Source organism: Coloeus monedula (genome assembly GCF_965178545.1).
Source record: "Coloeus monedula genome assembly, chromosome: 11".
Classification (NCBI taxonomy): Eukaryota; Metazoa; Chordata; class Aves; order Passeriformes; family Corvidae; genus Coloeus; species Coloeus monedula.
Window position 1 is genome coordinate 17,318,996 of NC_138791.1, and position 13,094 is coordinate 17,332,089.

Sequence of the window (13,094 nt, forward strand, 5' to 3'; positions counted from 1 at the left end):
TCACGGGCAGCTGCACCTGAGGGCATGCATCACTCCAGGGAAAAAAAGTGGGATAATGAAAACTTTAAAACACACTTAACTGGCCCCAGACATTATGATACTGTAAAACTACCAAAGAGACTTTGTGTTGACAAATTTATTGAGCTGGGGAGAAGATGTTTCTTTTTCTTGCTCTGCTTCTGGACCACAGGCATCCGGCAGTGCCATGGGACATCCCTGTTGTCCCCCCACATTAACGGGTTAGAAACACACTGCAGTGACACACTGAACAGGGTCACCCCAACAGAGGGGCTGAGACCACCTCAGGCACCCCAGATATCCCAGCAGCAGAAATGAGACACGGCCTCATCTGACACACGTTTTGGACCAACAGAGGGGTGTCCCTTTGGGGGTGCCTTGGAAAGAGGGGTGCCACAGCTGGTTTGGGAGCCAGGGGTGCTTGGCTGGGTGCAGCAGCTGCCATCAGCAGAGTCTGCAGCCTGCCAAATCCCCTACACTTAACTCATTTCCTATTCTTTACTCACTGCCTGCAGACAATAAGCTGTCAATCAGATCCCCACCAGAACATTTACAATTATCTTCCCTCTCCCGCACCTCAGCATGGCCCCGTGCGAGCGGCTCCATCCCAAACTGTTCACACATGAGCCATTTGCAACTCTTCTGTCGCCAGAACTGCCCCAACTCGAGAGGCAGGTTAGGAAATTGAATTTCCTTGTGTTTTCAAATAAAAGTACTGTGGTGGCAAAGCACAGAAGCAAAAGAACAGGCTTCCTACAGGTGTGAGGCAAAAGCAACCAGGAATGGAAAAGCTGCCCCAGTAATTACTACAGCATTCTGGGCAAGGAAGAAGGCTGCTTACTGCCCTTTTTTTTTTTTTCCCCAACAAAATCAAAGTTACAAACCGAAAGGGTTTTTTTAAATTATTTTTGTTCTGTTTTTCTTCCCCTTTTTTTATTTAGGACAGGGTGGTCCCCTCCACTCACTCCTGCAGAATTAGCAACAAACCACCACCACAATTTTGCAGCTGGCCTTGTGACCATTGCTGAGCTCTCCCAGAAGAAATTGGTTTGTTTTTCCTCTGGGTAGACACAGATGAGTGAAAGACTCAAAATGAGCACACTTTCCAAGTAAAAAATAACAGTGATGCAAGTCCTAACCATACCTTCCCTTGTAGTGGCAGTTGCTGACAACGTGATTTAAAAATATCTGAACTATGTTCTGCATGATGTTAATGCTCCTATTCCAGAGAGAAATCCCCAATACCTTCGGGGCACTTTCCAAACACTGAAGCCTGAGAAACTGTCCAGGATGGGCCCATTCCTAACAGCACTGAAATCATTGCCATTGCTAAATTAGGAGAAAATCTGGACAGTCATCATTCACTGCACTGTGACTTCACTGATTTTCTGCTCCCCTGTCTGCTCGAGGGTCACCGTGGTTAACGGCAAGGAGATATTCCCTCTCCTATTAATTGATCTGGACACAACTTTGATGGCTGTCAAACAGAAAGGCAACTAGTGCCATCATGGCTTTTTTTTTTTCCTTTTACTTTTTAACTCTTGCACAGGAAATTTCTGCAGCCTCTTCTGATGAAAAATAACCTGCCTGATATTTCCCCTCTCCTTTAAAATGTTTATCCTGCTCCGAATCTGCAAAGTGTGATATCATCAAGGAAGGTCAAGCTTCACAGGAGCTAATGGCTCTGCTGTGTGCTCCCACCACTTTGAAAAGACGAACAATAGTCCCTCAAGTGCTGCTGCCGGTGGCACATCAGCAATTCACCATGGAGGGTGAGAAATCTGAAATTAAAATAAACTGCTTAAAACCTGCAGATAGAGAGGGGGATGCAGGAGACAGAATAAAATGGGACAATCTCTGAACCCAATCAACAAAGCGCTCATTGTTCCAGTTTAAGGCAAGTAACACACCAATAAATATTGAGCCAAGGAAGTTAACCTGTATCCACAGCCTTTGAATAAACACCAAAGCTAAAAGTAAAATCAGTGCCAGGCCTTTGGCTCTTGCCAACTCGTGCTTTACTCCTTCTTGCTTGGCTTTGTTTTTACTTTTGGGGATTTTCTTTGCCTTCTCTCCTGTTATTCATACCTTCCTGTAGGAACTCCTTATCACACAGGAAAACGACAAACAGAAGGAACTGCCAGCGCACAAATCAAGTCAGTTGTGTTCTGCAAATCCACCTGGGTGCAGGTAACTGGGAAGGAAAGCACCGGGCAATTCACTGATTCACAGCCCCTGTGAAGCCAGGGGAGTCCCCACCTCCTTCCCACACCCCTTCTCCCCACGGGTGACCTGATGCAGTCCTGCAGACCTCTCTAACCATCAAATCCAGCTCAGTGTTTACTCTGCAGGATAGCAGAGGCAGCATGAGGCATCTCTGCAAGATACAGGCACGTTCATCTCTCTTACAGAAGTCTGAGCATTCAGCTCTTGATCTGAGTACAAATAAATGTCCTGGTTAGTTCTCATTTTTCCTCAAGTGGTTTATCCACTCCTGTGCCAACACCTCAGCCAGTAATACAGGTTTTCACAGCAAGTATTAATTCTGACTTCACTTTTAAATCACATTTTCTTCATTTGAGCATTATTATGTTCCATAGAACCAGGCGTGCGCATCATGCAAAAGGCATTCTGGTCCACAGTTGTGAATACAGCTGTGTAGGCAGAGTAATATTTGTTTTCCAAGTAATTTGTGCACATTCACAAAATTACAGCTGTCTGCAGTTCTCCCGAAATATCTGCCCTGATGTTTACAAGCCATAAAATATAATCTGCCTTTTTCTAGAGTTCCAACCAGTAAAATTGGAAATTTCTATATTTACATGTACATTATTATTTTTCTTACAGATTGGCTACTCCCCGTTACATACTGGCTATTAAGCCCACATAACATCAGCATTAACTTGAGGAGCCACTGCCCTTAGACAACAGTGGACAAACCTTTGTGAGAGACAGAAGGGCCTCTCTAATGCACTTCATGGGTCACTCATCATGTTGCATTTCATTCTTATCTCACAGGAACCATCCCCTGAAAACCACATGAAATGAAGGTATGGACTACAAACCAGCTCAGGGCAACAGGCCTTGACCCAAAAAGAGCTCATGTTGGGATGGACAGGGAAGGTTCATCAACTTAACCTATGTCCACTGACAACAGTGACCAACCGTCAACCACCAGGTTGTCACGCATCTGTTCTTTAAAGTAAAACCAACAGGACTAAAATGATTAAATTTGCACTGTAGCCAGGCTAGGCTGGCTCTTGGCATCTCCCAACAGGTTTGCTTCAGATATTCACCTGAACTATTAAGAGTTAGCTAAAGAAATTCTACTCATTTTGGGGTTTGGTGTGGGGGGTTTTCCCCCAATGAAAGATGGGAAATTTTTCACAAGAGTTTCTAAGTTTTGCTTTTTTCTTGACAAGACCCCAGTTTCTTTCAGTTCCATTCCTAGCTGTCTGAATGCACAAAACACCGGTCCCTTGGACAGCAGAGTCCTCGGGATGTAATCTTCCAAGCAAATGTGGAAATGTGCACTGCACCTGCTCAGCTGACTCAGCTCAAAGTCCAGGAGGCAAACCATGAGCAACTCTTTGGCCCAAAGTACTGATAAGCAGCAAAATGAATAAAACCAAAAAGAATCATCACAGAATGGTCTGGTTTGGAAGGGGCCTTAAGGCCCATCCAGTTACAAGGCCTCTGCCATGAGCAGAGACACCTTTCACAAGACCAGGTTGCTCCAAGCCCTGTCCAGCCTGGCCTTGAACACCTACAGGGGCTCCTGCCACTGGAGTGACTTCGGTGTAAAACTGATTTGAAAGAAAAATCAGAGGTAGGAAGCTATATCCATCTCAGTGGGATCCCTCCACTCCAGCATACTCCCTGCATGCTGTCACTTAAACCCAGGACAAATCTGGCCCAAGCTGCTCAACTCAACGCTGCAACCCACCCAAGAGGTCCACATGGATGCACTGATGTCGTAAAAGGCTCAGCACTGAGATAAAGCACAGGTTAATAACTTAAATCTGCAACTGCTTAAAAAATGTCAGGCAGTGACAGAACTGGCAAGGAAGCACTGAGCTTTGATAATTTGTACTGCTTTTAACACCCTCAATCTGTGTGCTTCACTGCATTACGTACTCCATGCACACTGGCACATAGCATGAGCTACGCAGCTGCAACATGACTCTCATGATACAACACGATGGAAAAAACTTTCTGAGGGGCCAACGGTACCAAACTACAGCACCAGTGACCTCGGTGGCACTGGTGACCTCATCAGCTCCGGCATGAGTGTCTCTGTCTCCTGGCTCCCCTCCCCGGCACCCATCGCTACCTGAGCTCCTCCCATCATCTTCCCACCCCGCTCCAAAGCAATTTCAAAACTTTCTCAGCTAGACACGCTAAACCCAGGATGTAGATTTTCCAATTAGTCTCTGTTTAAACATCTGTTGGTAGACTGCATTTAACATTAGTTATTTGAGCAAAGCGCAATTTGATTAGGCTGTCTGAAACGGAGCCAAAGTCTGCAAAATAATAGCTCAATTAAATTTTGTTTTGCTTTCATTTGTCTTATACTTTCCTGAGTGTGATACAGTTGCATATAATCAAGTAAACTAATTCCTTTCAAAATGAGATATTTCGGTGCTTTTTCCATCTCCTCTTAAAGTTTATTTAATAATCTATTCCATCTCCTCCATGCTTCATCAAACTTCAGCCTGACACAAAGTACATTTCTTTCTTGTGCCTTCAGTCTACTTTAATTTTCCAGGCTTTCAGTGACTTGAGATTATGCGCCATGAATGTTACACCTTAAATAGATTAGTAATTTATAAAAGGCAGATTACACTTATCAGGCAAATAAAAACATTTCAGCAACACAACAGCCTTTTCTCTGCACACACCACAAAATATTTTGCCAACCTGACGACTCAGCTGTAAAACTGTCAAGCTCCAAAGCCACATCCAAGCAGCATTTCCAATTGTTTCTCTGGGTTTAGTTTCTACTTATTCTGTTATGTTGCACTTGTTGCCCTGAAACTTCAATATTAGCTCTAGAGATTTAAACACATGAGGCAAACAGCTGTTCTCCTCCACTCCAGCAAGCCAGATCAAAATGCCTTCTCTCTTTCTCTCCTGCTTTTTTTTTTTTTTTTCCTTCTTTTTAAACAAATTGCTTTAACTCAAGTATTTCTGGCAAAGTTGATAGTTTCAGGGCAAAATTCTGCTCTGTGCTCATCGCTGCAGACTCCTCCAGTGCGAACTCCTCTCAGTCGGTGTGCGAGGAACACCAGCAGTTCCTCATCCTGATTAAAGAAACTTTGCCTTGAGGATTAAAAAAATAAATAAAAAAGTCACAGCAACTTAGCTGCTATGTAGATGTGTCTATGATTTAAATTAAAACATTAAACATTTAAACATTAACTTCTTTCACACTTCTGTTAAAAGAAAAAAAGAGCAGCAGCATGTACTCTTTGAGAGAATTCTTTTATCGGAGATTTTTGATACACAGTACTTTTCCTTTAGTGTTTTTTTAACATATTTGTTGCAAAGTGTGAACACAAAGGGACAAGCTGAAATAGGTATCTGGCAGGCTCTTCCAGCGCGTGCTGCCGAAAGCCACAAGTACTACTGCAGTTGTGAAAAACCTGTTATTTTGCTGCAGGAAGGTGAGGGACTCCTCCAGCACTCCCTGCCCTGCCACTGGCAGCTCTTGAAAATATTCCTGCAACACAATAACCTTAAAAACCCAGAGGCATCTCAAGTCCGTGGAAGTTCAAAATGGGATATGTCCTATTTAAAATGTAGAGAGCTACTAAATATGACAACCATTTGATGTATGAAAATTATTCACAACCAAAAACAGACAGTCTGGAAATAGCTGGGATGACTTCATTTAGACAGAATTACCCAAATCTGTTTCTAATATACACAGTACACATAATAAATTTTTACAATATGACAAGGAAAACAAACTTAATAAAAGTTCCTGATCTTTTGTTACACAAGCAAGCTATAGCCATGCTATGTTTATAATATTTTGCCCATGATATCACAGCTCAGTAACAAAAGCTAAGCACCACGCAAAACAGTTTCTAAGGTATGACTTCACCTCGCCATGCCAGCACTGCACCCATCAGCCCGGCAGTACCACCGTCCCCAACCCACAGCCTGTGCTTGCTGGGTCATTTTTGACTAAGAGTTTCCTTTTCTCCTTCTCGCAGGCTCCCTCTGCCTTGGGAAGCTGTGGATCTCTGTGACGAGAGTTCCTTTTTTTCCAACTACACCAGGACTCATCTGAACGGTAAGAGATTTTTAGCCTATTTCCTTCACTCCTGGTTATTTGACAAGTGCTTGAAAACCCTGTTATAAACAATCTCTGTAGGAAAACAGATGATGTCTTACGATCACAGAAGGTAATTTTTTCAAGAACCCAACTTTTTGAGCATTTCCCAGATGCACCGCGTCAATCTTCCTGCGTTCGAGTATCTCAGCTGGTTTTCCAGCCCGGGCATTGTGCCAGGCAGGCCGGACTGCCCCTCATTGTCACTTCTGTTCGATGGCACTCGCACCCACTGCTGTTATTCCAGGCTTCAGGAAATTTTCTAACCACTGGACAGGCTCCAGCACTACACACTAATAAGTTGCAGATTGCAGCACTCTAAGTGTGCGTGTGTGTGTGTGTGTGCGTGTGTGTGTCAGATCGGGGCCACAGTTTGTAGGAGGGAGGAAAAAAACAGTAGTTCAAAAATGCTGCCTACTCAAATTGACAGAAAAGTGACCCCTGCACTTCATCAGAAATTCCTGCAGACTGACAAAATAAAGGAGTTTGCTTTTATCACACACAGTAAGACTCATATGGAAAAATGGAAACACTACATCACTCGACCTTAGGTTGCCCCCTTTTCAACCGCAGATGAATATTATGTATAAAAATTGTAAATCAATTTGAGATGTATTAAAGGAGATTCTCTTTTTCTGTATTAAAGGTAATACCTTTTAATCTCGAGATTTATTTTGTAACGTCAAGTAAATGAGAAAGACTTAATTTCCGTAACTGAATTTTGTTACTCTTAAGTCTCTTTAGCATCTCTGCATGGTGTTCATAGAATTTCCTACCCTTTGCTTTGCATCAGGAAATAATGAGCAAGCGGCACTTACCCAACACTGAGTCACAAATATTTGCCTACATTAACAGAGCATTAAAAGCCATTTTAAACAACTTAAGGAAATTGTGCTAGCCTTTGAACTGTGATTCACTACTAGGAGAAATTAGGAAACTTTTCCTCTTCTAAAGGCAAAAATCAGCTGCCACAGCCTCCTTATAATATCATTAAGTCCTAGAGCAGTTTTTCCTCTTACAGATCCTCACACAATAGATTTCTTTGCTTAATGAAACTACTTCTGAAATTTTCCTACACTCAGTGTTGGGTACTTTGAAATTTCAATCCTTTCACATCCTTGAACTCTCATCAACATTTCTTTCCAGATTGTGTCAATAAAATTGATTACTTGCAGTTCTGAACTCTGTTCTGCACATGGAAATAAAACAATTTGTTTTAAAGTATTTTCTGAAGAAAGCAGGACTTGGCAATCATACCTCCAAGATCAAAAAATAAAGAAGAAGAAAGAGGGACAATCCAACCAAGCGAGCCTTGCCCACGAAAAGCAAAACAAAAAGAAACCTCTCCAGCAAACAAAAGAGAAGTGAGGTCCTGATTTCCTGATTTTATCACAGCAGCAATGCAGGCTCAACCCCTGACATCCCCGCATCATCAGGCTCACTGCTGTCCTCCGGATTGATATATCTCCCTGTCGGATGTGAATGATCTTTTCGGATCATTAATATGTTCATTAATTTGTTATCAATTCTGGCTCGCTGTACTTACAGCGCTCGGTACCGCGGCTCGCGAGTGCCTCGGCAGCGCCGTGCAAGCACACACGGACGGACCCCTGGCTCCCCGCTTGTTGAGATGCCTCATACCTACAACCGATCTGTTGCTTTTACAAGTTTAATCTCGGTATTAAGGAGCTGATTGTGGAACCATGTCGCTGTAACATCTTCAACCCAGCTGTACATCATATAAACCGCTATAGGAGGGGGCAGTCTCCCATCATTCCTGGCAGCAGCACATACCTTTAACTCCCTAATCTGTAATACTACAAAATACTGCTCTCATTTCTTCCCAAGCACAAGTGGACTACCAGCAAGGGTCCAACAGTGTTATTCCTAATTACCTTTTTTTCACTCTTGATCCTGTGGCGCTCATAATTAGTTACCTGGGGCTGCAATCCAATTTGAAGTGATGACAAGAAAGTGATCCATGAAAAAGTAATAAGTTAAATCCAATTTCAGCCTTCCTCTAATTAAATGCACATGGAACTAATGACTCAAACCCTACCATTTCAGTGATAATGGTAATTAGCGAGGTGGGAGTCACTCTCTTTTTTCAACACTGTAGGTGTAAACCACAAGGTAAAATGGCAGGAGCACTCTTAATTACATGTGTCATTTTGTCAGCAATTTACACATTTCTGACCAGTCAGGAAGGTTTCATTTGTTTTCCCCTTCTCCAAGGTGGGTAAGGCACATTTGGGCTCAGGCACTGCCAGCCCCACAGCCCTGCTTCCAACCTGGGCAGAAATTACAGTTTTTACAAACCTGTTCTATAAATGCTTAATGTCAAAGCAGAAAACCTGCAAGAAAATGATACTTGGGAGCTCTAATATGATACAGGGCTGAAAATGAGAGATCCTGGCTTCTACTTTGCCCCTCAGGACTGACTTCTTTCCAACACTCAGATGCCAAACTCCCAAATGCCCCAGCAGAGGTGCACACCTCAACACCACTGAGGGCCTGCAGCTCTCCAACTTTGGGCAAGTCACTTAATATCTCTCTGTCAGGGTTTATGTGGCTATAAAATGAGAATAATCATGTTTGCTGACAGTAACTCACACAGCCAGCTCTCCCAATATACTGGTATGTTCCTAGAAGCTTCATTTTTTTGAATCATGATATTACAGGAGAATCACAGGCTTTCTTTAAGAATAAATATATTTGTCACCTTTCTGCTCAGTCGAAAAAGCTGGAAAAATTGAATAGTAAATGCTTTAAAAATACATAAAAAGGCAGCAAAAAAGACCCATAGGTGTCATGAAAAAAAACCCCTCAGTATCAAAATTTTTAAGCTGATCAAGTAATTTTGAGGATCTGACTCAGATTTTGTTCTGTTTGTGGGGTGGATGATGTCTGCATTTCACAGACACATTCCAAGAACTGACTAACACTTATAATTGGGCTTAGGGGTGAAAAATAAAAGAACTAAGGGGTTCTTCAGTAGAAACCAGCAAAACTCAACTTTGCTTAATTTCCAAAGTAAAAAACAGATAATGAAAGATTCAAGTGAAATTTTCATAGGCAAACTTTAAACCCTGCAGAAGCAAAATCTTGACCCAAGCTGAGTTGGTGCCAAAATTCCCATTGGCTTGACTGAGGCCAAACTGGGATCAATTCCCGTATTGAAGAGTGAAACAGAGAGATACTCATACAAATAGAATAAATACATTTGCAAATTTACTTCTTCTGCCAAATTATCTGCTGAGACAATTTCCCTACCAGTTGTTAAATTTACCACTATGTAAAAAAGGTTCCCTGGGTGTAAAACCTGAGACAACACAACTGAGATTTGTGAGCTCCAAGTGAAACGGAGCATACCCTGCCCTTCACCTCTCAGTGTTTATTATGTTGTCAAACTAATGATTTCTAATTTCATAAAAAACAATAATAATAATTTCCCCCAACATCAAGCTACAGTGATTTTTTCCTCTCACCCTCTTCTATTTCTCAAGATACTGGAAAGATATATTAAGATAATATAGCATGCAAATTAAATTCTACAAAAGCCCAGCCAAAAGGCTGCTTTAAAAAGCAGCGGTATGCAAAGGCGAGGACAGCTCTGTCCTCTCAGCCTACCCCAGTCTCACCCTGAGAATTCAAACCAAATTCAAATTCTTTTCTTGGCCGTGACTTAAAGGGAAGACTTATTTTTTTGTTTTGCCAAGCAAAAACAAAAGTTTCCATCCCAGTAATTTCATTACTTCTTCTCTCCAAACACATGCAGGTTAATGATCAGACAAGAAATCTCATTTAATAACATAAAAAAAGTCAAGTGATTGGTTTCAGTTGCGAGATACTGATTTGGACATCCTAAATTTGTTTTCAGTCCAGTATCCAACTTCCAGCTCAATGCAACACACAACATTTACATCTTTAAAAAAAATTGTATTTTTAGTATTGCCAAAACACACATGCACTTTTACTTTCTTGGGAGAAAAATGTGTCTCTTGATTTGTTTCCAATCTGTGTGCTTTTGCCAGCAACTAAAATGCCTGAAGAACCAAAATGAATAATCGTTAAGAGCATCGGCAATTAAAGCTGCAAATTTTAATCAATACATCTATTAATACAGATATATTTATCTTGGCCAGGAAAAATGTGCACATTTTCAAAGTCCTAAGCATACCTGGTCTGTTAAATTATTTGTTTCCCAGACTCAAGGAAATCCAATGTATATGGAAAATATATTATCAAACAGCCTTTAGTCTTTTTTTCGCTTCCAGTAATTTTTGTGGGACTGACATTTTTTATGTTCTTTCCCCAACTGCTGGTTACTAAATCCATTTCTTAACTTTCAATTTTCTTTTGTTTGTGTCATCAGGCTGCGAAACCGGAGGTCCCTGCCAAATCTAAACCACGGCAGTGTGCGATAGGCTCAAAATGTGAGTCATCGTGTATTTGGAGATTTGGGGTTTTTCAGCTGTCAGCAGAGCACATCTCCAGTCCCGCGTCCAAGTTCGTATACACTGAGTATCTCATGATTTGCTAAAAGCAGATCTTCAGGTAGAGTTGCCAAGATCAAGAGACCCCCTAAAAGGACTGCAGGAGCCTGCTGTCATTTAAACACTGTCAAAGACACCATGTCCCAGTGTGGCCACAGGATGCTGGGATATATTTAAGTACCGTGGCTATTTGACCAGGGAATAAAGAAGGAATAGAGGAAAATTATCCATGAGGTGACAACAGATTAGCTACACAGTATATGTGTAGCTTTAATTTTCTGCATCTGTTTGTGGCGGTGGGGTTTAGAGGGTGCATTTCCAGCCCCAGGACCGGCCTCCTCTCCTGGGGCAGGCAGGGCCATGGAGCATTTTAGCAGGAGAAGCAGCAGCCCAGGCAAACAGCGTTCCTCCCTGCTCCGTGCAAAGCTCCCCAGCACTCGTGCTGGGCGCTGCTCACCAGTGCCCTCGCCAAGCACAGCAGGGATGAGCGACGCCTATGGTGTTCTTGTTATACATGAAGCCTGTTTGTCACAAAAAAACCCAGGTGACTGCTAACTGCTGTTGTTATTGAATGAGACATCTATCTTTGTAAGTGAAGCCCAAAGATAACTTGTTCATTATTTAAACAAACTTGTGAAAAACAGGCACGTTTCCCCCCCCTTGACATTCATTCTATGTACTCTCAGGAATAGGTATCACCTCGTCGGCGTGGCCCCATCTGACTTCAGGGGGTGTGGGTGCTTGTGTGGGTGCAGTTGTACTCAAAAATTCTACCCCCAGCAGCACCATTTCCTTTCAGCAACAGATTTTCATTACAGGGATGCACTTGGGGATGTTACATCCAAGAGGACTTCCAGTATGTTTCAGAACCGCAAAAGCACCAGGAGTGAGAAGGGGGAAAAAAAAAAAAAGACTGGGCAGTCATTTGAATCAGTGAGTGACAGGCTGGGCCAGCTCTCTGTATACATTAATAAATTAGAATTTTAATTGTGTCTCTGACTGCAGGAGCTGCTCCAGTACTTTAATACGTACCAACAATTGGCTATGTTATGGAATCCGCTATGTGGCCTTCACTGTTGACCTCTGCAACACAATTCCCAGTCTGACTACGGAAACTGTTTGGTTTGATCCTTTCAACTTATTTGAATCCTGACAAATAAGCTCACAGCTGAAAGGTCAACACAGTCATATTTCATCCTCTGGAGCTATTCTTAAGACATCTGCACAACAAAGCACTTCTTTTAGTACCTGACACTGGACCTAGCCAGCACAATCTCTCATTAAAAATGTCCCCAGTGGAAGAGTCTATTAAAAGGCATATGGATCAGCTATGGATTTACCAAATAAAATATTTTTGAAAGCATTAATGTAGCGCTTTGGATTATGGCTCTCGACGCTGCCAATAAAACGTATATTTGCCCAATGACAAAATGCTTCATACTTTCCAAAAGAATAACAGGCCGGCTGTAAAGCACGAGGTGTTGTCCAGCAGCCGGAGCACAGGGGTGGGAGCCAGGAACTCATGAATCTTAATCCTACCTCTAAACCCAATTCCCTCTGTGATCCTAAGTGAGTCGCTTAACCCACATCCCTCAGTTTCCCAGTCCAGAACTGGGATAATGCTACTTACTTATCAGACTTTCCTTCTGGGGATGTTTTGGAGATTAGTATTTGCAAAATGCTTTGAAGATGAAATCACTACACCAAAGCTCAACGTTGTCCACGCTGGACCAAGGGCTGCAGTTAACAGCTATTCCTCACTCAGGCAAAACTCCCCTTGAAGTCCCCATCGGCTTCATTTGGGTAAGAACCACAGAATCGGGCCCTCTCACTTTACTGTCAAGGCCTCTAGCGATGCTGGCTTTACCTTCCATATTCTACTACATATTTAAAGAGCCTAGGATCTGTATTTTTGTAGGAAAATAATCTGAAGCACATATAAAAGGCAAGAGAAGCAGCAATGCTGTCAGGGAGCTCATGGTGATAGTATATCAAACTAAAAAAAAAAAAAAAAGTAGAAAGAGCAAAACAGACATGAGTTTGACAACGTGCTATGACAACAAGAGGAAAAAAAAAAAATCCGGAAAGAATTTGGGGCTACAGAGGCTGAAGCATCAGATATAGAAGAGAGAGATAAGATAAATGTCCCAGCTACAGGGCTTTGTGCAACTGCAGCTGAACTGCTGCATTCAGGACCTTATTATCAAAAATCCACTGACATGCTGCAATTGCAGAGAGCA

General features: G+C 42.3%; 1 protein-coding gene across 4 annotated transcripts in view; it reads right to left on the reverse strand.

Annotated features, from left to right (window-relative positions):
* The window catches only part of FOXP1 (forkhead box P1), a 381,899-nt gene that overhangs the window by 97,346 nt on the left and 271,459 nt on the right, over nt 1–13,094 (reverse strand). The gene's annotated exons all lie outside the window — the stretch shown is intronic.